Source organism: Ambystoma mexicanum, chromosome 5p (assembly GCF_040938575.1).
Source record: "Ambystoma mexicanum isolate Mex_15411 chromosome 5p, UKY_AmexF1_1, whole genome shotgun sequence".
Taxonomy (NCBI): domain Eukaryota; kingdom Metazoa; phylum Chordata; class Amphibia; order Caudata; family Ambystomatidae; genus Ambystoma; species Ambystoma mexicanum.
The window spans coordinates 409,195,806-409,221,274 of record NC_090930.1 but is presented as its reverse complement, the minus strand read 5'-3'; the positions used below and the strand labels follow the sequence as shown (position 1 = coordinate 409,221,274).

Here is a 25,469-nt window from a genome sequence, read left to right as displayed (position 1 = left end):
GGAGTGGGGAAGGAGTTAATTACGCCACCGTAAAATACGGTGGCGTAATTAACAACGAGGTCCCGTAGCGCCATGGTTTTCTCCGCCTGGTAAAACCAGGCGGAAAAGGCCGCCATGGCGCTACGGGAACTCGTAGTATGGCGGAGAGGTACGCCATGCACTACGCTGGCGTAAAACCCTCTCCGCCAGGGTCCTAATGAGGCCCTATGTCCTCTGCCTACCCACCACCGCCCTGTACTTACTTGGCTAATTGCACTGGAATGCACTCCACAGATATCAAAACTGTTCCATCTCTTGAACACTTAAAGAACGGGCACAAGCTCTATCTTCTGCCTTGTGATGGTGATCTCCACCCTTCCCAAGACACTCCAGTCTAGCCTTGCAACAATACTCCATGCCTATGTTCAGCTGTAAATGTCTGAATAAGGATACAATTATATTGCATGGAACTGCTAAAGGGTCCAGGTTGTTGTATCCAACTACCTGTCATCCTCAAAAACTGGCCACACATTGCCAGATGCCCTCAATATATTATAAAGGCACCCCATCTCAGGAGCGTCTCTATCTTTCCTTGTGTGGTGAAGTTCCGTGCCTGGAACTTCCTATGGTGACCCAGAGCCAGATGACTCAGGGAACCGGGTACCCAGCCAAGCCAGTTAGTGAAAAATCAATTTCTCATGATGCCCATCAGAAACAGAAGCAAATCCCAGGCTGGATCCATTAGGCACCTAGCAGATGGTAAACTTAGTAGAATACCCAGACAGGCCCCTAAAGCCATGGAAGAAATCGGGAAACCTGCCTCGTGTCTAAAACATCAACATTTTAAGGGCAAACCACCCTCAGATGGCCTACAACTCCCACAATGCCCTACTCTCCCCACTGGAAAACCCAGTTTGGATCAGGGAAATGAAGACCATAGGAAACCCCTTCATGGACAGAAAGACCCTGAGGGAAAACTAAACATCCTGAGAGCCCCCCCTAACACACCTACCTTCCCAACAGCAGTGCAGCAATATATCCTCAGCACAGGCTGTTTGTGTGCATCGAGAGGCTTGACAGAGTTTCTAAATGACCACTAGGGCTCTTGTAGATTTAGCCCAGCCTCCTCAGTCTCATTCAGACCATCAGGAAGTGAGAGAGCCTAGCCATTCTCAACCCACACACCCCTTAGGCTCACAGCTACAGCCCATCAGCCCTAGTTCCACGCAGGGGGAGGAGAATGTTACTATTGTGACAGGGCTACTGTCATGGTCCGGTCAGGGCAGAACAGGGCTACTCAAGAACCTAGGGTAGGCAGCTTACCGGAGTGTATGCCAGAGCAATTTTCCCCCACAGGCAGGCTAAAGGAGTTGGGTGCTGGGAGGGTCCCTCGCCCAGTCTCTGCTCCCCACCTAGAATATGCATTGTATATGCCTGCAGGGACCGTTGTCGCTTTCATAATGAATGTCGGCCCCTTTTCTGACCAGAGTTCTTTTTGTCTTTTTCGGGACAGCAACTCCCAGAATGCACCTGGGTGCCGTCAAGAAAATATGCCTGCAACCAGGGGAATGCAACCGATAACGGAAATGGAATGGACTGGGATTGTTCTGGCTAAACAGAGATGAGACACCAAACACCCAACCCCAGACTAACCCTACGCAAAGGGTGGGGCAACATAAAATGAACTAAGAGTGATATGGGACTGCAGGGGAGCAGGCCAAGGCGAGCATTTGATCAGGAAGACCGATGGGAGCTGGGAGGATTGTTGGAAGGGGGAAGGCTGGGCTATAAAAATCCAGAAAGCACATGGGGAGTTGAAAGTTGTTCCAGTGAGAGCAGGTGAAGCAGTAGTGGCTCAAGAGACCAGGCCGAGGGTGGACAGTGGAGATTGGTGTTGGGCAGGCAGTGGCAGTGTTCTGAGAGAGTGCAGGTAAGGTGTTGTGTGCAAGAGCGATTGGCACCAGTTAAATAGTGTTGTGGGGTGTGTGTGTGTAAAATGTGAGTGAAAGGAAGGTGAGACATTGAGAAGGGGATAGGTGTCCGAAGATTTGGAAAGGGTGTGAGAGTAAGTGACAGAGAGTGTGGGAAAGGAGAGTGGTGAGAAAGTGAAATGTGGCATTAGGAGTAACAGTGGGAGTTGATGGAATGACTAACATAGAAGTCTGGAGGGAAAAAGTAAGACCGGCAGTGGAGTGGAAGGTGGAGACAATAATTAAAGAAGTGGAGGTGATAAGCGATAAGCGGAAGGTGGTCAAGCTGTGAGATCAAGAGAAAAGTATGAAATGGTGGAAACAGGTCAATGTGGTAGTAAAGAAACAGGGAAAGATCAGCAGGAGGAGGTAGGTGAGAGAGAGGAGACTGGGACGGGAGATCTTCAGATGAGGAGAGTGAGAAAGACGGGCCAGGGATTGACGAGGAGTGAAAGAGAAAAAAGAAAGCACTATAGAAAAGAGATCAGCACTTGATCAAGGTATTGAAAACAGAGGTGGAAGTTGTTAGCTAGCTAGACGTAAGGGGTGATAGTGGGCAAGGACAGGCCCCAGGCATGTCTAACTTCCAAGAGGAAGTTCAAGCCGGGTTCATGGAGCCTATTGATAGAGGAGATGGTGAGAACAGAGTCAGGAAGGGAGGTTGGTAGAGATTGGTCCTTCTACCTCTCTCCTAGCTGACCCCAACAACATACATAAAAGAACCAAGAGGGTCCTGTAGAACAACAAGGACTGACTTAGTCTTGGGTTACATAGCCCCTGAAAGCCACACCTAGGCTCAAAGGAGCACATGAAGGGCTCGGGGAATCCTGGAGCTAGAATCATTAGAGAGTTGGGAGGTAACTCTTCGAGGACTTAGGAACGGTGACGGGTGAGACTCGAAAGCCTGAGAATTCACCCTGAAAATGGGAAATACAGTGTTGGAGACATTTGTGTAAGAAGGGGAAGAAAGAAAGTTTCTTTGGGGAAGATCCCGTTTATATTTAAGTTGGCCCCCCCTCGTATGCAGTCCCTATTAAAAACCTTAAAGTTTGAGCACTTGGTCTTGGCATACGTCTTTGTTCCGACTGTCCGATCTGTGACACCATACACATAATTTGTGGTTTAATGACACCCCAACATTCAATAAATACAGATACAAATAAATACAAACCACAGGTATGATTAAGTTATTTCAGGCTAAATAGGGAGTGGTCAGAGTCTTGTCGAGTTGCCATCAGCATGATCAGAACTAGGGCTTATAGCAGTAAAGGAAGCCCTAGGTCTGTGTGTTCTGAAAGGTCCTCTCACACACCCGAGGTGATAATTGTAGATGGATTGGCAGGTGATTTTTTCCAATCTATTTAGAACATCCATCGTGTGTTTAACACATGCTTGAAGGGCCATTATATAGGTTTTTAAAAATAGGGCGTGAATTTACAGCTATTATTTTCCAAGTATGTCCACATTTATAACCGTTCTTTTTATGTGGCGTACATGGAGCTTTTGTCTAATTTTGACTTCGTTGGCAGAGAAAGCTGTGGGGTGTGCTGATTACTCTGGGCATTCCACAAGATCTTCTTTATCAAATCATTCATCTATATGCTAACAATATGGCTCTGGTACGTTCTGATAGTAATGTCACTCTTACTTTCAGATTTTCCATTAAATGTTCAGTACGACAAGGATGTGTATAGGCTCCATTACATTAATGTATCAATGATCTGGCCCATGTTTTTATAAGAAAACACTCTGGATTTCCTTTGCATACTTTGGCGTCACCTACCAATTCTGCTTTATGCAGAAGAAGCTGTGCCTATGGCTTGGGCACAACCTGTTGAAATAACCGAGGTAAAAGTGTTCCGTTATCTATACATAAATGTTTTTTTTAGTCAGTGTAAGGAAAGACCCACTCACAGCAATGTGCTAGCAAGACATGACAATTTGGTCCACGTCACAAGTGCGGTGCGCGAGGATGCTCAGCGCGAGGCATCTCGCGCCCTGTGTTATACAACATACAATCCCCCTTATGGATAACAATATTAGTATGAAATCTATACATAGTTGCTTATAGGTGAGAAATTTTAACTCGTACAATTTAAGCTTGGCTACATATGGCACTTGAAACAGTAACATGAAACATAATGAACAGAAGAGAGATGTTTGAGATTTAGAGAGATATACAATAGCAGGTCTCACTTATGGTGCCTGGGGAAAAAAGAAGATCATTGATACATTTCATAATAATTACATTTCACTGTTCTTTTACTCGTGCGGCATGTCTTGTCCCTTCCGCTATCCTGTCTTTCCCCACTGTTGGCACACCTATTATAATATGTAGATTGCGGCCCATTGGCAATCAGATCACTTGATCGTCTTTTCTGATTGTTAGGGATTGACACATCTTCCAATTCACTTCTACTCTCATTTTCCACTTGTGGTGGAACCTCCATATACCATGCATCCCCCACTTCATTGTAATAGTTGTTACCCCTGTTACCATCATATGCTTCAGGGTATTTCAGGAATGCTGCACGTCTCATGCTCCGTTTGCCATCACTGGTCACCTCGTGTTTCTGATCCATTTTGGTAATTACAATTGGGTCAAAGTATTGTGAACTTCCTTTGGGTACTGTAAATGTTTTTTCATCCTTACTGTGTCACCCACTTTTAATCCTTGCATCCCTTCTCCTGACACACACACTTGTTGATTCATTAACCAATCTGGAAAAATATCCGAAACCCATATCTCTACCTCTCATCATGCAGAATGGTGATATGCCTGTTAATACAAGTGGTGTGTCCTGATGTGCCATCAACATGTCGTGCATACCTTTTTTCCTACTCCAGCCCACTGGCCAAAGACACTTGTAAAGATTATTTGATTATGGGATTTGTGCGTTCCACCAAACCATTTGCTCTTGGATTATACAAAGCTGTGCAATGGTTTTCAATCCCATGAAGATCTAAGTATTGCCTCATTTCATTCGATACCAACTGAACACCATTGTCAGATACAATCACTTTGGGATAACCTTCCCTCACAAACAACCTTTCCAAAAAGTCAATTACTGCACCTGTTGATATGCTATGTACAAATTCGACTTCAAACCATCTGGTTGCGTAGTCAACCACTACTATCGCAAACCTATCCTCTTGCCCAAGTCTACACATAGGACCCATGAATTCTATTGCAATCTTCTCCCAAGGCCTCTCTGGAATGTCCACACTGCCAATTTCCACTTTGTTACTTCAGGGATTTGTCACTAACAGAACATGGAATACAGTATCTCACCTCTGTTTCTACCATGGCATCCATTCCTGGCAATCAAAACCTTGACTTCATTCTTTTTTTAATACGACTTATTCTCAAATGACCATTATGTGCTCTTCTGGTAAGTTCACCCTGTAAAGATGAAGGGTGGATGAGCCTCCCTCCTCGAGCTAGACCCCACTCCAAGCTGCTCAACTCATCTCTGTGAACTTGTAATATGGACTATTCTTCACTTCACTAGTGCACCAACCTTTTGATCTTCTCTCACACCCTCAAGCCACACCTTTTTAGAAAAGACATCACAAACCAAACTCTTAATTTGTGCAATCCACTCATCACCGACCTCGTCCTGTGTTGCCGCCCCCTCCATGGGTGCTCTAGATAAACAATCTGCCAATGGGTTGCACTTCCCTGAAATGTACTCTACAGTGAAATTGTAACTCTGTAATGCTACTAACCGCCTAGCTATTCTGGAGTTCGCTAGACCTGATCCTTTTGTGGAGAATAGATGAGCCAAGGGGGTGTGGCCACTCCTGATTTTGTAATGTGTGCCCCAAATGTAGGTCTTAAAATATATAAAAGCCCAACATCATGCCAGGCTTTCTCATTCAGTGAGTATCTCAATTCTGTATCACATAGAGTTCTAGGTGCAAAAGCAACTGGCACTTCTCTACCTTTCCTGACCTTGCTCAAGACTGCTCCCAGACCTGATGCACACACATCTACTGACACAATAGTTTCTGCTAAAGGGTCAAATCTATACAAAGAGGGTGCATTAGCAATATCTTCCTTAAGACCCCTGAATGCATGTTCTTCTTCTTTACCCCAACAGGACTCTTTCCTATCCTTAAGTAAGACTCTTAGTGGTTCGCTTTTTACTGCCAGATTCCCTACACATTTGGAATAAAACTCTATTAACTCTATAAAGTATAGTAGCTAATCTTTGTTGGTAGGTAATTTCACCGCCACAATAGCATCCACCATTTCCAGACTTGGAATCATGCTCTCTTTGGTGAGTCTATGCCCCAAATATGATACTTGATGTACTTTAAATTGGCACTTGCTTAACTTGACCATTAAACCAGCCTTCTCCAGTCTCCTTAATACTTCATACACTCTGGCATTATGTTCACTTTCATTCTTTGCCTCCATTAATATGTCATCCTGAAAACACTTCACTCCCGGAATGTCCCCCAGCATATCCTCCATTATCTTTTTAAATACAGCAGATGCCAATGCTAACCCGAATTGGATACTTCTAAATTGGTAAGCAACCATCGGGGTTATGAAAGCCATTAAGGCCCAAGATGAAGTGTGTAGGTCAATCTGGTAATATGCAGATGAAAGATCCAGAGTCGTATACCATTCTGCCTCTTCCATAGTTATTAGCATCTCATTGATCCTAGGTAATGCGTGTCTACTGACCCAAATAGATTTATTGAGGTCCCTTAAATCCATGCATAGTCTAATGCGACCATCTGGGCATTGAGTGACCACAGAAGGAGACAACCATTCACTGCGTTCAATTGGTTCAATTATGCCTTGCTTGCATAGACCCCACAGTTCCTCCCTCACTTTCTCTCTCACGCCCAATGGAATATTGCATACTTTGTGCACAGATGGTGTAGCATGGGCAGAAAATTCAATCTTGTAGCAATATCCCTTAGGTTTACCCATGCCATGCCTAAACACCTCCTTAAACCGGATTCCCTCCTCTTTTGCAAATGTTCCGACCTGTTTACCTCTACTGCTCTGACCTGCATCTGTTTACCCGGGTGTAGCTCCAGGCCCAATTTGCCTTGCTGCTGCCAACCTAATAAATACTCACCTTTGGCAGCCACGCACATTTTTGCTCTTATGTTCTTGTCCCCATACACAATGTCCCCCCTCACAAAACCTTTGATGTCAATCCTCCCCCTCCAAATGGGTTTGGCATTAGGTCAGTGTTGTGTAATATGTGGCTTTTGTCACCCCAGATTTCCTTGTATTTGCCTCCCGAAATTATGGTATATGGAGATCCAAAGTCCGCTAATGCTTTCACTAGACACCCGACCACTACAATTTCCACTTCCGCGGGGACATATTCTTCTTCACCATCGTTCTCAATACCACCCACAATATGGACAATTTTGTTTTCCCACTCACGTCACCCACAAATTGGACATCTTTTTCCATCTCTAGAGATGTGTTAAATTTGCACAACTTTTTGCCACAGCGTCTACATTTCACTCTCATGGCTGGGCATTCTTTGGGTTTTAGGGCACGTTTCTCAAACCCACACCTGGTGCATTCTTTGAGGTTATCGTGTACATATGCATTATTCCTGCCAGACAAAATAGGTCCTCTCGCACCATAATGACCTCTACCTATTTTGGTGTGTTTCGTCACTAAACATACATTAGGTTCATCACTACCACTCGCAAAGTCTTCCACCTTATCCTCTATCGCCTGTACACACTCCTTGTTTTTCTTGGAATTCACTTCCTTTAAACACATGCTAGTTAATTCCATGCCCTTGGCTATTGCTAATGTGTCTTCTAAAGGAGGATTATTTGCCTGCCATAACCTTTCTTGAATTTTGGGATTAGATGTGTGCATCATGAGTTGGTATCTGATATACTCATCTTCATTTTCCGTAAATTCACATGATGCCAATAGCACTCTCAAATCAGCTACTAATTAGTCTACTGCCTCTCCCACTCCCTGTCTTCTTGAAAAGAACTTATACCTCTCTAAGACTATATTGATTTGTTTGCCAAGCCGTACCTGTAATTCTTTCATTGCCATTGAATACAAAGCTTCCCCATCTCCCCTCCTGCCATCAGCTGAAGCCTCATCCACAACCTCTGGCAATTATGTTAGGATGAGTACAGCTTCTGCACCCAGACAACACATTCAATTTTAATACTTCCTCTCATCCATGTATCTTTTTCCTACCGATGCGACAAAATACAATTTCAACAAATCTCTCCAATCTTCCCAGGGAATTAAAGGTTGCCCGGGTGTTGCCAAAAATGTGGGTGGTGGCTATACATTGTGCATGGTTTTGTTGATGATCAATAACTGAACAGTTCCCAGTTATCTTCTGAATAGGATGTCTCACTCTGTAAAAGTGCAATGAATGAGCATAACTCATAATTGAAATAAGTTCTCTCTAGGCGCAGACTCCAGATCCCAGCTATCTTCAGACCGTAGATTCACCCACTGCCACTTCCAGATGTTGCAGGGATAGTCAATGTGATGCCAACATTTTCCTGTGCCTTTCCTAATCCCAGCTATCTTCAGACAGAGGTTCCTCTCACTGTCACTTCCAGATGGTGCTGAGATAGTCCCCACCACTGTGGGAATCACCCAGGGAAGTCAAAGCCACAACTCAGGTCAATTCCTCCAGATCTGGACCTTGAATTCTGTTTATTTTGCTATCCACAGAAGAGACCTTGAATAATGAAAGTCACTTCCTTATTTTCAGCGTATAATTTCACCCAGCCCTCGCCGTCCTTCCTGAGAGCTAATGACATTGCCCAGAATTTAATATAAAACCAAGGAAGAAAGTGTACTATACTAGCCTCCACAGGGGGAGCTGTTAGTATAGTATGACAACTCCTGAATGTAATTGTAATCTCATCCACCACAGGGGAAGCAGAGCCTAGAAGATAATTGGCACTTCCCACACTAAGCGTATTAAACGTTAAGCCGGATGAAGTCTTTCTGCTCCTCACTCATACAGTGAGACTCAGTCCGTGTGCCTCCTCCTCCAGACCTCCTCCCTGCTGCCCCGTGTTGGGCGATAACAGCCTTTGCACTCTATGGCTGCTACTTCTCCCCCTCCGGCAACCGCTGCCGTATATTGCTCCTTGCTGTCCCTCGCAATGCTACTCCGAGTACGGAAAACCACAGCCCGCACAGCACCCGAACTGCCTCCCCATAACAGGCTCACCGTTGCTGCAGCGCTGAATGTGCCAGCCATGCAGGGTGTATGGGTGCCCTTGGAATACAACCCAATAAGACTGGGCCTCAAGGAAGCGGATGAAGGACAGCCGACTGGTTCCTGGGTGACACACGATGCCTGCAGGGTCTTTCTCCTCGACACTCACCTCGTCGCAATTGAAATAACCAAGGTAAAAGTGTTTGGTTATCTATACATAGATCTTTATTTTAAGTCCATGTAATGAAAGACCCGCTCACAGCAATGGGCCAGCAATATATGACAGTTCAACTGTCAATTTGGTCCACGTCACAAGTGCGGCATGTGAGGATGCTCGTGCCCCGTGCTATACAACACATGTTTTGCAAAAACGTATAGATGGGTATGCAGACTTTAAAAAAAAGAAAGATCCAAGGGTCACTAAGTCTAGGCCAGTGATTATGCATTTTAATTGTCAAAGAAAATCATTTGCCAATATAAGCATTGTGACTATCCAAGCAGTAGAGTTACTGAAAATGCTTTATGGAATGGTCATACTAATAGACAAACAACAAAACGGACTCCAGTGTCTGCTTTTAGATTTGCTTCTGGCTGTCCTCTGTGTAAAGACTGGAGGGGGTCTGTACTCCTGCTCTCTATATGGCAGAGTAGGAGCACAGAGCAATCGGCCAAGATTCTCTATTTGGTATCGTGGACGAGCAATCAAGGCTTAAGCACTAAGGAAGTGAGGTAGACTGGTTCTTAAGTACAGTGTAGTCCCCAGTCAACCACAAAGGAATGTCCACACACTATGTTAGTGAAAACACAGTTCTTTATATAAATAGGCTCAGATTATGTACACAATCACAATAACACACTTTGTGCTCAAGATAATCGAAAATGGTAAATATATACAGTTTCTATGTGGTACCGCAATTACTCTTTGATTCCATTAAAATGCATCAACTGTACTGTGTCCAAATGTCACACAAATCAGTTAATGAGGTGAACCAACAATAGACATAGGAGGAAATAGAATACTGGCCCCGTTACCTAGACACAGTTTTGTGTGAGGATCCCCCTACCTGGGCAACCTGTAAATAAAGATATAATACAAGCCCAGTCCATATATTGTTCATATGAGTCTTCTTTCCCCTAGAAAGGTTCTACCACCCCAATGTGCCTGGAATAGCAGAGTTCGACGTCGGGTCATTGACGGATCCTTCTTGAGCGGCTCCCTTTAAGGCAGGATCCACAGATCATCGAGATCCCACGAGGAAATGGAGAACAAAGGCATCGAGGCAGCAGCTTCGGTCATGGCGGTGCTTGCCAATGATTGGTCGCAGGTGTCCTGTGAAGGTGAGGCGTGCGGTGCACCTCCACAACAGTAGTTTGTTGCCGCGAAGAGACTATTGAGAACAGCAAGGGCGTTGAATCGTCAGTGTCTCTGCGGTCTTCGGGTGGCGGGAAACCCACCTGCGGATTCTCCTCAGTGCATCGGCGGACTTGACTTTCTCCAGTGGGACAAAGCAGTCGTCGTTGATGAGCGAGGGAGTCCTTCGTTCAAAGTGTTCTTAATCAATAGAGTGTTCCGGCTCCGGTCGACGACTAACATCGTCGACGGGGATGGACTTCAATGTCCGGGTGCTTTGCTTTGTGATTTAGCAGCGGTCCCCGTCTCCGGTCGGCAGCCTTTCGAGGACTGACTTCCAGTGTGCTGTGGCAAAAGTTTGCTAGTGCACGATGGTTCCTCGTAGCTTGGGGAGAGGTCTCCTAGCCAGGTCCTCTCTTGGATGAGTTCCTTGAAGGCACAGCAGCTTTCAGATTGGCAAAGGACAGCAGCCGCAATTCTTCTTCTTCCAGTGGGCTTCGAAGTTAAGCATCAAGTATCAACTTCAGCTTCTGAACGATTTCCATCAGTGAGAGGTCCCCAGATATACTGTTTGGTCTCCCATTCATTCCGCTGGGTAACACTAGGGCAACCAATCATCCAGAAGGGCATTCAAGCAGGCAGGCAGCCAATCAGGCTCACAGTGCATTCAGGCCATTCTCCTCCCTCCAGACACTCACAACAAGGAATGTGTATTGGGACAAGTATCCCGCCATTCAGCACTCCAAACTGCATTCATACCAGTTTCGCGCAGGGCGGTCTCATTCATTGTGTTACATACCAGAAACCAGACACCCATAACATGAAGTGCATATTGGTCACACACTCCATTCACCCAGGTCCTTCATCAAGGGTGTACCCACAACAGACAGTCACTGGGAAGGTTCCAGCCAGTCTGGCCTGGACTTACCCACAATACCATATATGGAACTTCCACCCAACAGCCAGTTAGGGGGAAGCGACAGAGTCAGTGCTTCCCAGGACTTTGGGAAAAACAAGGTAATAGGCAGTAGAAAGCAAGGGGCCACAGGAGCCATCTTGACTCCTATCAGGAATTAACTGATTACAATGGCAGGGCCTGGGTATCCCAAAATGGAGGATACTCCGAGCACCTATCAAATTAAATTCAGCATGGAGCTGCCACCAGCCCATACCCTGCTCTGTGGGCCACACACATGTGCCCAAAAACATACACTAGGGATATAGGGTTGTACTCCCACCCATGGGTGCAGGGTATCCCAAGGGTCTGTACACCAAACCAAAAAGAGGAAGAGCTGCACTGGCAGGAGTCCCACATGGACTCCTGGGCAGAAACTAATACAGAACACACATGGCCCTGTCGCTCCAATGTTCCAGCATCACACTCTGAGACCTGTTGCACCTTTTTTTGAGGTTTATTTAATGAAGGCTGTCTCGACAGCTATGTATGTGCAATGTTTTGGATGGGTGCGAGTTGACAACATACACAAGGCAGTGAACACTTTTCTCTGATAATTACTAGGAGTACCTCTATCAAGATCATTATACACATGGACATCAATGTGATACAGGTTGGGGATCTAATTAGATTCAAACCTTTAGATCTATGGGCTTCAATATGGTTACAAAATATGGATACTCTTACTCGATGGATACTGCAATCTTCTGGTCAGTGGCATAAAACATAGAAATCCATGGCTTTTGAATATCAAATTTCTTTCTCGTACAAGAGGCAGTCTTTGGTGGGATACTCTTGCTTTAATAACACAGATGAAGTATTGAATTGAGACCAAATCTGTTTAGGGCTCTACAACTGAAAAGGAGAGAATTGGAAGAGCCACGAAAAACGGTATGATTTCATTTACCTTTGGGCTTGCCTTTAAAGTTATATTGTGATGTTACATTGACTGACCATTATGGTCGACAGTAACTTCTTGCATGATTTACGTCTAGGTTGCCTTTCCCTTCACCCTCTGACAGCTATCTTGGGGCAGGGTGACGAAGTGAATCTGCTTTAGTAGTGCATCAGAGATGGGGACACATTTTAAGTTTATCAAGAGAACTAGAATGAGAATTTCAAAACATATTCTTAGAGAAAAAGGTTTTATGAGCTGTCAAGCTGCCTTATTGTATCTTCTGTCTTTGTCAGGGATTTAGCGGCATGAAATGGCAAATTTGAAGGCATGAAATGGCAAATTTTGTGGCACAAACCTTTATTTATTGCAGCATTTTTGTGGGACATTTTGTATTAACTGGAGGGTGTAAGATTGCCACATTGCAGGAAATAGGCAGAGTGCAAGGCTACAAGAGAGCCAGGGTATCATTATTATGTATCTTTTGTATTAATTTAATAGGAAGAGTCCCAGATGTCTCTGGCTTGGCAGAACAGTGTTTGATTTGGCTACATTTCTGGTTTAATATTCATGCCTATTTAATAGTATTAACAAAATTGATCATTATCAATTGTAATTCTGAAAATATTCCCCTTCTATGTCCTCCAATCCCCCAAACACCCACACCCCTCTCTCACCAACACACATCTCACCAACTCTCCATCACAACTTACATTCCTGAACCTCTCACTCTGTCATACAAATACTCACGTTCTATGTCATACTGTCAAGTCACAATTTGCACTGCCCAGCCCCTGCCACACTCCAAATCATACTCCCAAGTCACACTTTACACTCTAAAATTCCTCCCGCAATATACAGTCCTTCATTCTTTTGTGCTGCTTCTGCATCTTGCATCCTTTCTCCCATTCTATCATACTCTTCCCTCATCCTTTTTCCCATTCGGCAGCTCACTGCCTCTTTCTGGCCAACCGCTTCCTCTCTGCTTTCTGGCTCACTGACCACACGCTTCACTCTACTTTCTGTACCTCTGCTCGCTCTCAGATTTCTGGCCCACCGCATCACTGCTTCCTCTGCTCTCTTGTGCAGCGCTTCCTCCTCTGACCCACTGCTCTCCCTCTGCTTTCTTGCCTATCACTTCATATCTCACCCATCACTCTCCCACTCTCTCAAAGTGTAACCATTTTTTTATTTTTTTTAAATGTAGATTTTGACCCAGTTCCTCAAATAATGGGGCATTTAAAAAAAGAATGGAGGATATGCTATTTTTAGACAACCCATTTTTGGAAATGAGCAGGTCACCTTATTCTCAAAGGTGACCGGCGCATTTCCACAGGCTTGAGCTGTAGCGCAAATTGTGCGCTGGCCAGCTGCCTTGAATGGTGTTCTGGGTTGTTCGACCGAAGTGTAATTATTTGCGGTGGAATTGACCGTAGTCAATTTTGCTGCAAATTGATTTGCACTTCAGCCAAACAACCCAAAATGTACCTTTCACCACCACCCCACCCCCTCCCCCACTTAACTGCTTGGTCGCTGCCGCTTCCCCTGCAACCCTGCGGTGCCAGATCCGTCCCTCTAACGCGGGTCGGATCCGACTCTGCAGGGTCCCTTTTTTGTTATTTTCTTTTTTTTCTGTCCCTGCCTCCAATTTTGAGGAAAAAGGGGAAAACACTTCTGCAACCACCGTAGACCAAAAATACTGAACATGGGGAGCGGGTGACACCCCCGCAACACATGTTCAGTATTTATAAAAATCAATCTAATAGTACTGGACGAAATTGGTCAAATTGTAACATTCGATAGATTTTTGTCATCAAAATGGGCAGTACTTTGAATAGAATCGCTCTCCCGACAGTGTTCTGCAAGCTCTCAGCGCCTTTCACAGGGACAGGCCCTCCAGGTGCCTGCCGCTGTAAATTGCGACCCAAAAAATGCATTTTTATCCTGTTTGTGGAACAGAAATGCAAGCGACTCAGCAGCGGTTCATACCTTAAAAGGAATGCATGACAGGGTCAGGAAAGACCCTGTCATGCAGTGGCAGCCCCACATCCCGTGCGCGTACGGTTGCCTAAAATTTCTGCACATTTAAAAGTGCATCTTGCTTCGAAATGAGGGATGCGCTTTTAAATTGACAGAAACGCCACTTTATTTGATCAAGGAGGTGAAAAAGGCCATCTGAATGGGCGCGCATATAAAATGTGCCCATTCATGTGTCCCTTGTGGATTGGGCTGCACTTTCTTGGGGCGCAAGTGATTTCATTTCTTGTGTTAAAAAAAAGTTGAGAACCTGGCCCCCTGAATATTATTTTTTTAAAACAGTAATTTTTGCAGATTACTTTAAAAAAAAATGTTTAAAAAAATATATATATATTTTTTTAAGATGCTGTTTTTGCACAAAACAGCCGTTTTCGCGGCATTTTGTGGGATCGAAAAATCGCTATAAACTGGAGGGTCTGTAATGAGATGTTATGTTTCAGCCATGTCATTGATGCCCTGATGAACACACCTATTCTCAAACACAGTTCAAGAGTTTTTATTTCGAGGATCTTTAGTAGGGTCTCGCTGGGGGCCGCCCCTCTCTCATCTCCCATGGGTTTTGATCTCCCTACCCCAAGTGTCCCTAATTCTTAAAATGTTCACTATAGATAGGTGAACCCTACTATCTAAAAATCTGTCTAGGCCTGAGGACCTGAAGGCAACTGCCTTAGCTCTCTCTCTTCCTCTGGGATCAATCTAGGTCAGTGGTATTCAAACTGTGGGTGGCGACCCCCTAGGGGTCCGCGGGTGCATCCCAGGGGGGCCCTGAGAGCTCAGCATGAAAAAAGTTTTTTTTTTTTTTTTTTTTTTTTTAGATTGGAAGAAATGGGCAGGGGTGGCCCACATGGGCGGGCTGAAGCATGAAACTGTCTCAGGCAACAATGAAAAAGTGGCCCACAGTTGTAAATGGATATTCATTCCTTTAGTCACAGACTGGGCCTCATTACTACTATGGCGGACCAGTAACAACGGTGCTGGTAAGCTACCGGCATCGTTGCTACCGTTCCGCCATAGTAAGAGTTGTGCTCGTGGGTGCTTGACAGCCCCCGCCAGGTCTGACCTCAGCTCGTCGGATGCACCAGCACCGTTACTAACGGTGCCGGTGCATCCGAGCTCCCCCTTCCCATTTGAGCCATATGGGGCTCAAATGGGAATGGGGATCTACCGGCACCTTCGAAAGGGCAATTATCATGTCCGCCTAACTCGGCATGACCTAGTAATTGCCCATTCGCGGGTGCCAGACCCGGATGCAACTCCAGTGGCAGCCGTGCCGGTTTTACCGGCACAGCTACCGCCAGAGTAGTTATGAAGCCCACTGTTTCAATAGTACCCAAAGGGGTGCTTTGTGTTAAAATGTAAGTAAATTGTGATATATTCAGCAACAATGGTCAACATTACTAACTGCATAGTGGCCCCTCACCCATTATGGAGGAGCTAAGGAGCCAGCCCAGTGAAACAGTGAGCACTCCCTCAGCTGCTTTATCCAGCTAATGGAGTGCTCCTGGGCTGGCTGAACTGTCAAAGGGAAACACTGTTTCCCTTTGACAGTTCAGTTTAGTTCCCCAGCCGCACATGCTCACTGAGCTATGCAAGTGCTGGGGCGTTTTGCTTCGCCAGCATTGCATAGCTCATTGGAAATGCTGGCTGGGGCACTGCATGTCTGTATGCCCGAGGGGGAGCTCCTGCGCCTCCTCGCACATACGGACAGAGCAGCTGGAGCAGCACCCACACACAGGCCAATGCAGAAGGTACGTTTATGTTCATTGTTTTTATTTAAACATGTGTATGGATGCGTTATGAGTGAGTGTATGGTGATGGATGCTCATGTGAATGATAGAGTGATTGCTGTATGAATGTGCAGCGCCTTGCATATACACATAATCATGTTCATTGTGTTAGGACCAGTGGGGCCCAGGGGACAGGGATGGTATCTTTTTACCGGACATCTATCATTCAAAACCCTCTGCCTTGTCCACAAGGCTTTCTGGGGCCTCGGTCCAAAATACCTTCAGCTATTCCTCCGCAAATACCTCCCCTCTCGAGCTCTTCACTCCTCTACCTCCAACTCCCTCAGGGTCAGTCGTTTATCAAAGAAACGAGCTGGGGGTAGATCTCCGTCTTCGGCTGGGGCCTCCCTCTGGAACAGCGCCCTGCCACTCTAAAACTTGAGGAGAACCATCTTTCTTCCTGCACTTATCAGACCTACCCTGTCTGCTGCCTTAAACGTAGCACTTGCAAATTGCTGGCTGCACTACCACTGTTTGTTGCCTTTATTATTTATTTATTGTTATTTATCTGTTTCTCCTCTGCTTCGCACTTTCCACTTCTCCCCCCTTCCATGCACTTTTCCCCTCACACTTGCGCGTTCTCAATGTCACTGGGCCTAGTAAGATCGCTGTTTTATTCTCCTCTGTTCCCCTCCCTTGCCTTGTCACGCTCTGAAACACTTGTGTACGAGCGCGATAGAAATAAAATATCAATGCCTGCCCCCTGGACTCCCAGCAACAATTGCAAACTGTTTGGCTATTTACCCATTTTTTGTTAAAAGTATGCTCTACAATGCAACATTTTAACCTATTATTTAAAAAAAAATTCACAGGGGGAAACCCCCCCGAACCTCCCCTTAATGCCCCTCCACTTAAAAAAGATTCACCAGCCGCCACTGGCCCTCAGACTGTGTTGGGAACGGGATGGGGGAACTGAGGGACTATGGTGGGAGCACAATGGGCGGGAACCATGGGATAGTGATGGGAGCAGAGTGGGGAGAGCCCTGGGTGTGTGATGGGGTGGGGAGAGACCAGCGACTGGGTAGGAGTGGGATGAGGGAGCCCAGCGACTTTGATGGGAGCAGGTGACGGCGCGCAATATATACTGTCCATTTGGCATTTCTGGGGGGTCCCGACCTGCCCAAATTTTGCTCAGGGGGGCCCTGGCCAAAAAAGTTTGAAGACCACTGATCTAGGTGGAGTCTTGCCTGGTTCCCACATTCAGGATGTTCTTGATAAGTGGTGCCTTTGAATCACCTGGGTCTCACTCGGTCCATGTCTTTCACACTCTTGTGCTCCTTGCCTTGATATTCCTCCTGTCTTTCACTTGCTTCTACTATCCTTTTCCTCTCCCTGTCTACTCCTCTTTTTGTCTCTCCAATGTCTCACGCCTACTACTATTCTCCCCTTCCCTCGCCTACTCTCCACTACTCTCTGCTCCCACTCTACACTACTCTACACTCCCCTCGTTTACTCTCCCCTCCTACTCTTGCACTTAATCTTCAGTCACATCCTTCACTCACCATGCATGCACTCTCACCTTAGTATTACTTTCTCTCACCAGCCAATAACTCGCCTTGCACATGTTTTGTTATCTTACTTTGTCTGATCTCTCGGTCTGCCTTCTTCTCCCTTGACCTCACCTGAACAACCCACTCTGATCCATATGCCCCATGTCCCTTTATTCTCCCCCTCCCATTTGCCTTCGATTCAGCTGATCCCTGAGTCCAATACTTACATTTGTTTCCCCCTGGGGTGGGTTACAGTGATGTGAAAACATAAAGATTCCCTTAAGCCTCACCTACTTCATGAATGCAAGTCCGCCAGGGACTTGCAATGGTAGCGCATTATTAGAAAAGCCAATTTTAGAGTTAGTTCTTGTATCGAGAGGTCTGTCTGGGCCGTTGTATTTCCAAGAGCACTTCTCTGCTTGCTGTATTCTTTTCTCTCTCTTTCTCTTTCTCTCTCTCTCTCTCTCTCTCTCTCTCTCTCTCTAGCACATGTGGCCGTAGGAAGGGGGTAATAGCAAGTGATACTCTGTACATTTAAACAGGCACATGGGAGGGGACAGAGACTTGGGCTCTCCTCACTTCACCTCTGGGGCAGGGCTGGCACTGGTAAACCAGCCTGATGGGCCTCTTGCCTGAGGTTGAGAGTGGTCCCTATCCCCCCTTGATAGGGTCAAGTCTCTGAACCTGTCAAAGCAGCCTTTCTTTTTGTATGAAGGGGTGTGCTTTTATGTAGGGCTTTGTCGCCTATAAAATGTTCATGTGTTCTAATTTTTAGTTTCATGAAATTCGTTCTTTTGATTTTATTTTGTGTATGATTTATGAAATTCTTGATTTTTGAGTTGGAGCTTAATGACTTACTGATGTTTCTAAAACGTAATTTATATATTCACAAGTTTTCAGTTACAGAATCTATGCCAGAGTTAATAGGCCAGCCAGCAAGGTAGACATTTGCCTTTCTTTTGACACTTTGGAAGTAAATACAACACAATTCATGCCTTGTCCCATTCTGTACCTTTTCAGGTAACATGATTGTGACATCTGCTGTTGGGTTCGTTTTTAGTAAGAGAAATATTATAGTATCCTTCAATTGCCTAAAGCCATCCCATATAGAACCTTTTTAATCAATTGCTTGCCCCTTTTAATCCACTTCACAGATAGATTCATTAGGGCTGCAAGTGTAGGCTGTTCATATCTAGTTATGTTATGATGTGTAAACATAAGGTATGATCTAATCCACTCAGCGTTTCCTCCACAAACTCAAAAACACCTCTGTACATTGCATTCCAACAATATTGGTGTAAAGATGGATCTTGGTTAATATGTGATGTCCACACTAGGGTCAGTACTCATCTCCAAAGTATCACCTAATGATATCAATTTGGCCAGGTCTACTGAGGCATTGGCGTCAGATCAGATATACCTTTGCAAGTGAAAGCTTATTCTGTAGATTTGCAATTGTGGTATCAGTAGTAACCACATTCCTGTGTATCACAAGTTGCCTTGGTGGATTCATATTCATTCCGCTGTATATGGTTTTGGTGCCGGCTCTCGTCTCCCTGGGCCTCCTTTGATGCCTTGTCTTGCCTTTTTTTCTTATTGTTTGCCCAAACAAAACCACCTTGCTTCATCTAAAAAAGTTATTCTTTTTTACTGTCTTAGATTGCTTAAAATCACTAGAACTAGACTCAACATCATAAGATAACATTAAAAAGTGCTGTGGAGTATCCCTAAGTGGTATTCTCTGGCACACTCTCTGATCAAATCTCCAGGTTAGAGTGTATATTCCCGCGGTATTATAACCATCTTCATTTCATCTGAATGGCCAAACCTTTCTAGCTTTGAGTTCTTGCTGAATTTCATTTTTAAAAAAAGTGACCAATTTCTTGTATTTGTTAATGGCAACCGACACTGAACTAGTTGCATCAATTCTTTTCCAGTCCGTATCCACCCCCTCCTGTACCCTTTTCAGCCTGCTCTCAGCTTCTTTGATTAATATTTAATCATGTGATTTGACACCAGCATTACATTTGTTTTGAGGTCTTGGTTCTATATCATCAAATGGCAGAAATGTCAGAATGCAGAAACATCTAGGCACTCTTGCCAAATCTAAATATTTCTTTAAAGTTGTCAACTCCCACCATTTAGAGATTTGCTTTTAGCATAATCTCTCCAACCTATAGAACTTCTCTATGGTTGTCTCCAGCCTTCACATTACTGGGTCTAGTGCTCGTCAAACCTCATCCACTCTCCCCCACACTCTTGCTTCCTCCAAGGGCTGCCTCTGCCAGAATGCAGAAATGGTCCTGATAGCCATCAAGTGATTTCATCATCCAGTTTGCACAGTGCCCAATGTGAGCCAAGAATTTAAATGCACCAAAACATCTGCTGTCCCATATATATATATATATATATATATATATATACATACACACACACAGACACACACACACACGCACACGCACACAGACACACACACGCGCTGCTGTGTGATCCAAGTTGAGCAGTGCCGGTGCTGGTTCCGCAGGCACCACACAGATGTGCACATATTGTACTCTTCAATACACCGGTTGTTACGTTTCACACTAGTTACTGCTTTCTCAAGAAAAATCCAATTACTGCACCTCAATCTGTAAATACCTGTGGGCAATTGTAAAAAACTATGTGTCAATAGACACTAAAACAGATTCTATCTAATCCATTTCATCGAATTCGATTCCATCCAATTTTCTTTTTTGCAAATGTATGCAGAGCAGTCTCCCTGTAGCCCTCCTCATTCCCCGCTCCACATTTATTATTACTCCCCCCACATATATTTGCAGCGAAATTCGATGGAAAACATTTGATGGAATCAATTTCGATGAAATCTACGAGGGAAATTACCTATACCGACTGTAATCTTCATGTTTTTGTGACATATCATTTGATTTGAAGGATTATATCTAGTTTTCAATTGCGATAGAAGATGTGTATTTTTGAACTAGAATTAATGTGTTTGCCAAACGCTTTGTGCATTTGCCGAATGTTGTTTTTACTGTTATTTTTGGTCCCACAGTTCGTAAGAATCCATCCTCCTAGAATGTGATCTTGGGCAGACATTTACAAGGGGCTCCAAATGGAGCTCGGGACGAGATAGGTATAATTGTTAGACCCATTTTGTCTGGGGATGTGCCAGCTCAGGAAAAAGGGAAACGGTGAGGTAAGGTGGGAGAGTCTGTCAGGATACCAAAATCCACTGAATAAAAAAGAATGGGTTGGGGGGGGGCACTGTTGTGCGCCGAACAAGATGGCCGCCTAAGCTGTGAGCTCCGTGTCTGACAACATCCTGCACTTAGAAATCCTGCGTTGGGCTGCTACTGTCGAGTGCCCAGAAATCACGTTCTTCCTGCTGAAGACTCCAGGACCACACTGTCCAAATCTGGGGCGAAATCGGAGCCTGAAGCCCAAGGAATGAAAGGCTGCACTGCCGTGATTCTACTCCAACGGGTGGGACTCTGCATGCCAAATTCAATCCTAGACTGGCACCATCGTGCTGAGCGGGGGAAGGAGTGCGCCGGACCAGACCGCAATCAGTGGACCGGCCCGAAAGCAGCCCGGAACATCTAGCAGTGGGCAGATACTCACACCGGCACATCCTGGAGGCCAAACACTGGTGGCGAGCGCCAGAGACCTGGACTGTAGGTGGACTGCAACACAACCCGCAAGGACGCGGAGACCACAACGAGTCCCCCTCACGGCCAGAGCCAACGTCTGCACAGGAGAGCGAGACAAGCACCCCCACGGGGGGCCACCCCCCCACAAGCATCCACAGACAGATACGACCTGCTCGGGGGAGCTGAATCGTGGTGCATCCCCTCCCCCCACTAGCGAGACTGCAACGCCTGGGGTAGAGATGCAGCACAGTAAAGAGATCTCAGTGCCGCGCTCCCCTGACAGCGAAGGGCACAGCAAAGCAGACCCAGCATCAACAAGGTATGTGCAGGGGAGGTGGGTCCCCCCCCATAAATCCATGCACAATCATACTACCAACAGGGCCCAGACGACCTGCATAGCAAACACTGCCCATCCCCCTGAAAAGGACTGAGAGACAGTGCCGGACAACACCAACCTTGTGGAGGACACTCGCTGTGCTGCCGGGTGGGGTGATCCACTGAGCGAGGTCCCTGGCGCTCTGTGTACCGCCAATGCACCTCGGAGCACTAGAACCCCATTAAGAGGACCTGGGGAAATCATCCTAACCTTCTGAGCAGGATAGCGCGCAACAGACTTCCAAAAAACATATAAGCAAGCCATTTTCAAAGATCTCCTACACTGTGCTCCACAACATCCCCTACCCCGGTGGTACAGAAAGAACCAGGGGATTAACACACAGGAATGATGGGAGGATCAAAGAACAAAAAGCGAGGCCCCATGGGCACATTTGCGAATACCACCACGCCAGACTCGGAACCTGACCAGACATCCATCGAAAGAGGTTCCACATCGAACCCCTCAGAGCAAAACATTGCCCCCCTATATGGCAGCAATGGAGAAAGGTTTCTTGGTGATCAACTCCAAACTGGATGATATATGTGAGAACATCACGTAAATCCGAGCAGACATTAGGAAAGTCAACTCCAGAGTCGCGAAAGCCGAAGAAAGAGTGTCAACCCTCGAAGACACATCTGCCATACAAAACAAAACCATAGAACAGATTCAAAAAGACATCAAAACTATCCAAAATAAATGCAAAGACCTAGAATCCCACTCACGCCGCAATAACATAAGGATGGTTGGGGTGGCAGAGCGCAAAGTCAACACTCCCATGGAACACTTCCTCGAAGACATGCTTCACTCCCTGTTCCCAGAGGCACAGTTCTCGAAACAGTTCCTAGTCAAAAGTGCACACAGAGCGCTCGCCCCTCCACCTAAACCAGGTGCACCACCCCAAACAATTATAGCAAGAATACTTAACTACCGGGATCGAGATCTCATCCTTAGAATGGCACTTGAACAAGCACCCCTATCCTACGACTCCAACCACATCCACATTTACCCAGACTTCTCATCAGGGGTCCAGGCGATAAAGCGCTCCTTTGACACAGTAAAAAAGGCACTCAAAGAAAGGAAAACAGTATATGCAATGCTATTTCCGGCCAAGTTACGCATACAACACAACGGCAAGACACAATTCTTTGAGACACCTGATGAGGCCAGGACATACATGGAACAACACATTCCGGCAGTGCAGAGTGGAACCTGAGGCCAAAAAACACGTACGACCATATACAGAACCGGATATAGAACAAGATCGCACCAACACGATAGCTAAATTCACCCACGACTCCAGAGAAGAAAGCGGGCCATCCAACCCCCCGCACTCTGCAATGTTGCATACGGTTTACAGGGATACACCGCCCGATTGGGGGGATGGTGAGGTGGTGAGGGAAGGGGTGGGAGGTATTACAGGCCTGTTGCCTATTTGAGACTGGTACTCCGTCGCTACAAATACTTGCACCAAGGAATGCAAATAAAAGTTCCAGACAGGGAGTTGGGTCAGCAGTTATCAATGTTTGTTATGGAGCAGAAAACGGAGTTTATTTCACGTAAAATATAAAAACCTGGCAAGGCAAAATCTGAAAGACTTGTACTCGAATGGCGCAGACGATGCACACATCTCAAGGAGCAGAATGAATGGCGATTCAAGATAAGATGAAGAGCACTAGGCTTATGTCCTGGAACATGAGAGGCCTGTCCAACCCAATTAAAACTAGGAAAATCATAGCTTACACCACAAGACACCGTATTGACATCCTGTTTCTGCAAGAGACTCACGCAACGGAAAAGGTAGTAACATCCCTTGACCGTATCTGGAGTCAGCAGGTGATTACTACTGATTATTTTTCACAATCCAAAGGGGTGGCCATAATTATTCACTGAAGAATAGGCTTTGTGATAACCAAACCCTAATGTGATACCGAAGGCAAATATGTGATTATGGGGAACACTTCACGGACAGGATACGATACTCCTCAACACTTATGGCCCCTATGTGGACAACCCGGAATTCTACCACCAGATACTGGCGCTGATATTGCCTATGGGAGAGGAGAAAGTGATCTGGGGTAGAGACTTCAGCACCATCCTGGACCCTGAGATGGACAGAACAACTACTAATAGTAGGAAAGAGACGAAGGCAGCTTCAACCATCAAGCATGCCATGCGCCTACTGCCATTGGCTGATACTTGGAGGGAACTTCACCCACACAAACAGGAGTTTACATTCCACTCATACGTGCATGGGTCGAGTTCCGGCATAGACTACTGGCTCTGCTCCACGTACTGTATTCAAGAGACTAAGGAATGCACTATACTACCCCCTCAACCTCTCAGACCATTCCCCAGTCATCCTAGATATTCTACTTGGCTCTGCACCTCGAATCCCTCGAATGTGGAGGATGCCGCCACAACTCCTACGTGACGAAGAGCTGGTGGAAACACTCCGCATGGAAATAACAGACTTTTTTTAGCACAATGAGGGCTCCGTATCATTGTACACCACAATATGTGAAACATTCAAGGCATGGCTGAGGGGGCTACTGATCGCCACAGTGCATGATACACTGCAAGAGATCCACTCAAACTTGACTCAGACCGAAACCTGCATAAAGAAGGCAGAGGAAGCCTACACCAGAGCACTGGGGCAAAATACGCTGCCCCCCTACACGAAGCCACCGAAACATTCAATACACTGGCAGACCAAGAGGTACACTACATGATACGCCCAGTTAGAGCCAAGAGATATGGAGAGGGAAATAAATCAGGAAAGCTCCTGGCCAACCTAGTCAGGTCAGAAATAAGCCAAGGACAAATCGCCAGCATCACAGATGAGCAGGGAATAACCCTCACGCATCAGAAATAGAGGAATTAAGTGTTTCTCCAGTACTATTCCGAAATATACCGAAACAAGGACCAGAAGTCACCAGAAGAACTGCAGCAACACCTAGACACTTACTCACTCCCGCGACTCACGGAAGAAGACAGGATAATAGAAGGCACACCGGTCACCGAAGCGGACATAACACAAGCAATTAAAGACCTAAAGATGGGCAAAGCACCAGGAGCAGACGGCATCACGACAGACCTATACAAAGCATTTGTCACTGAACTAGCACCACGACTCCTGAAAGTATGGGAAGAATCGCTGGAGAAGGGAACACTGCCGCCAACGCTACGTGAGGCCATAATCTCCGTTCTGCTCAAGCCGCACAAACCACCTCACGACCCCTCCTCTTACAGGCCTCTATCTCTCATCAACGTGGATGCGATGATCATAGCCAAAGCCATGACAACAAACTAACCCTGTATATGAACAAATAGATTCACCCAGACCAGTCTGGCTTCATACCATCCCGCTCCATAGCCCTGAACCTCTGCAGATTCTTTGCAATTTCATCACAAATAGATCCAAAGAAGAAAACTATTTCAGTAACATTAGATGCCGAAAAGGCGTTTGACTCCATCTCTTGGAGATTCATGTATGCCATCCTCCAAAAAATGGGATTTGGCTAGGGATTCATCAGGAGCATACAGACCCTATATTGTAAACCCACAGCCAAAGACAGAACTAACGTGACCACCTCAGACAGCTTCAGACTACAAAGAGAAACGAGGCTGGGATGATCCCTGCTGATATTTGCACTCACAATAGAGGGAATGGCAGCATTCTTACGGACCAAGCACGCATGGAGAGGGATACGCATCATGGGGAGACCTCAATTCATCTCACTATACGCAGATGACACCATGTTATACATCAGAGACCCAGAAACA

General features: G+C 45.8%; 1 protein-coding gene across 2 annotated transcripts in view; it reads left to right on the top strand.

The window, feature by feature from the left end:
- The window catches only part of MCF2 (MCF.2 cell line derived transforming sequence), a 1,935,885-nt gene that overhangs the window by 306,731 nt on the left and 1,603,685 nt on the right, over positions 1-25,469 (top strand). The window lies entirely within an intron of this gene.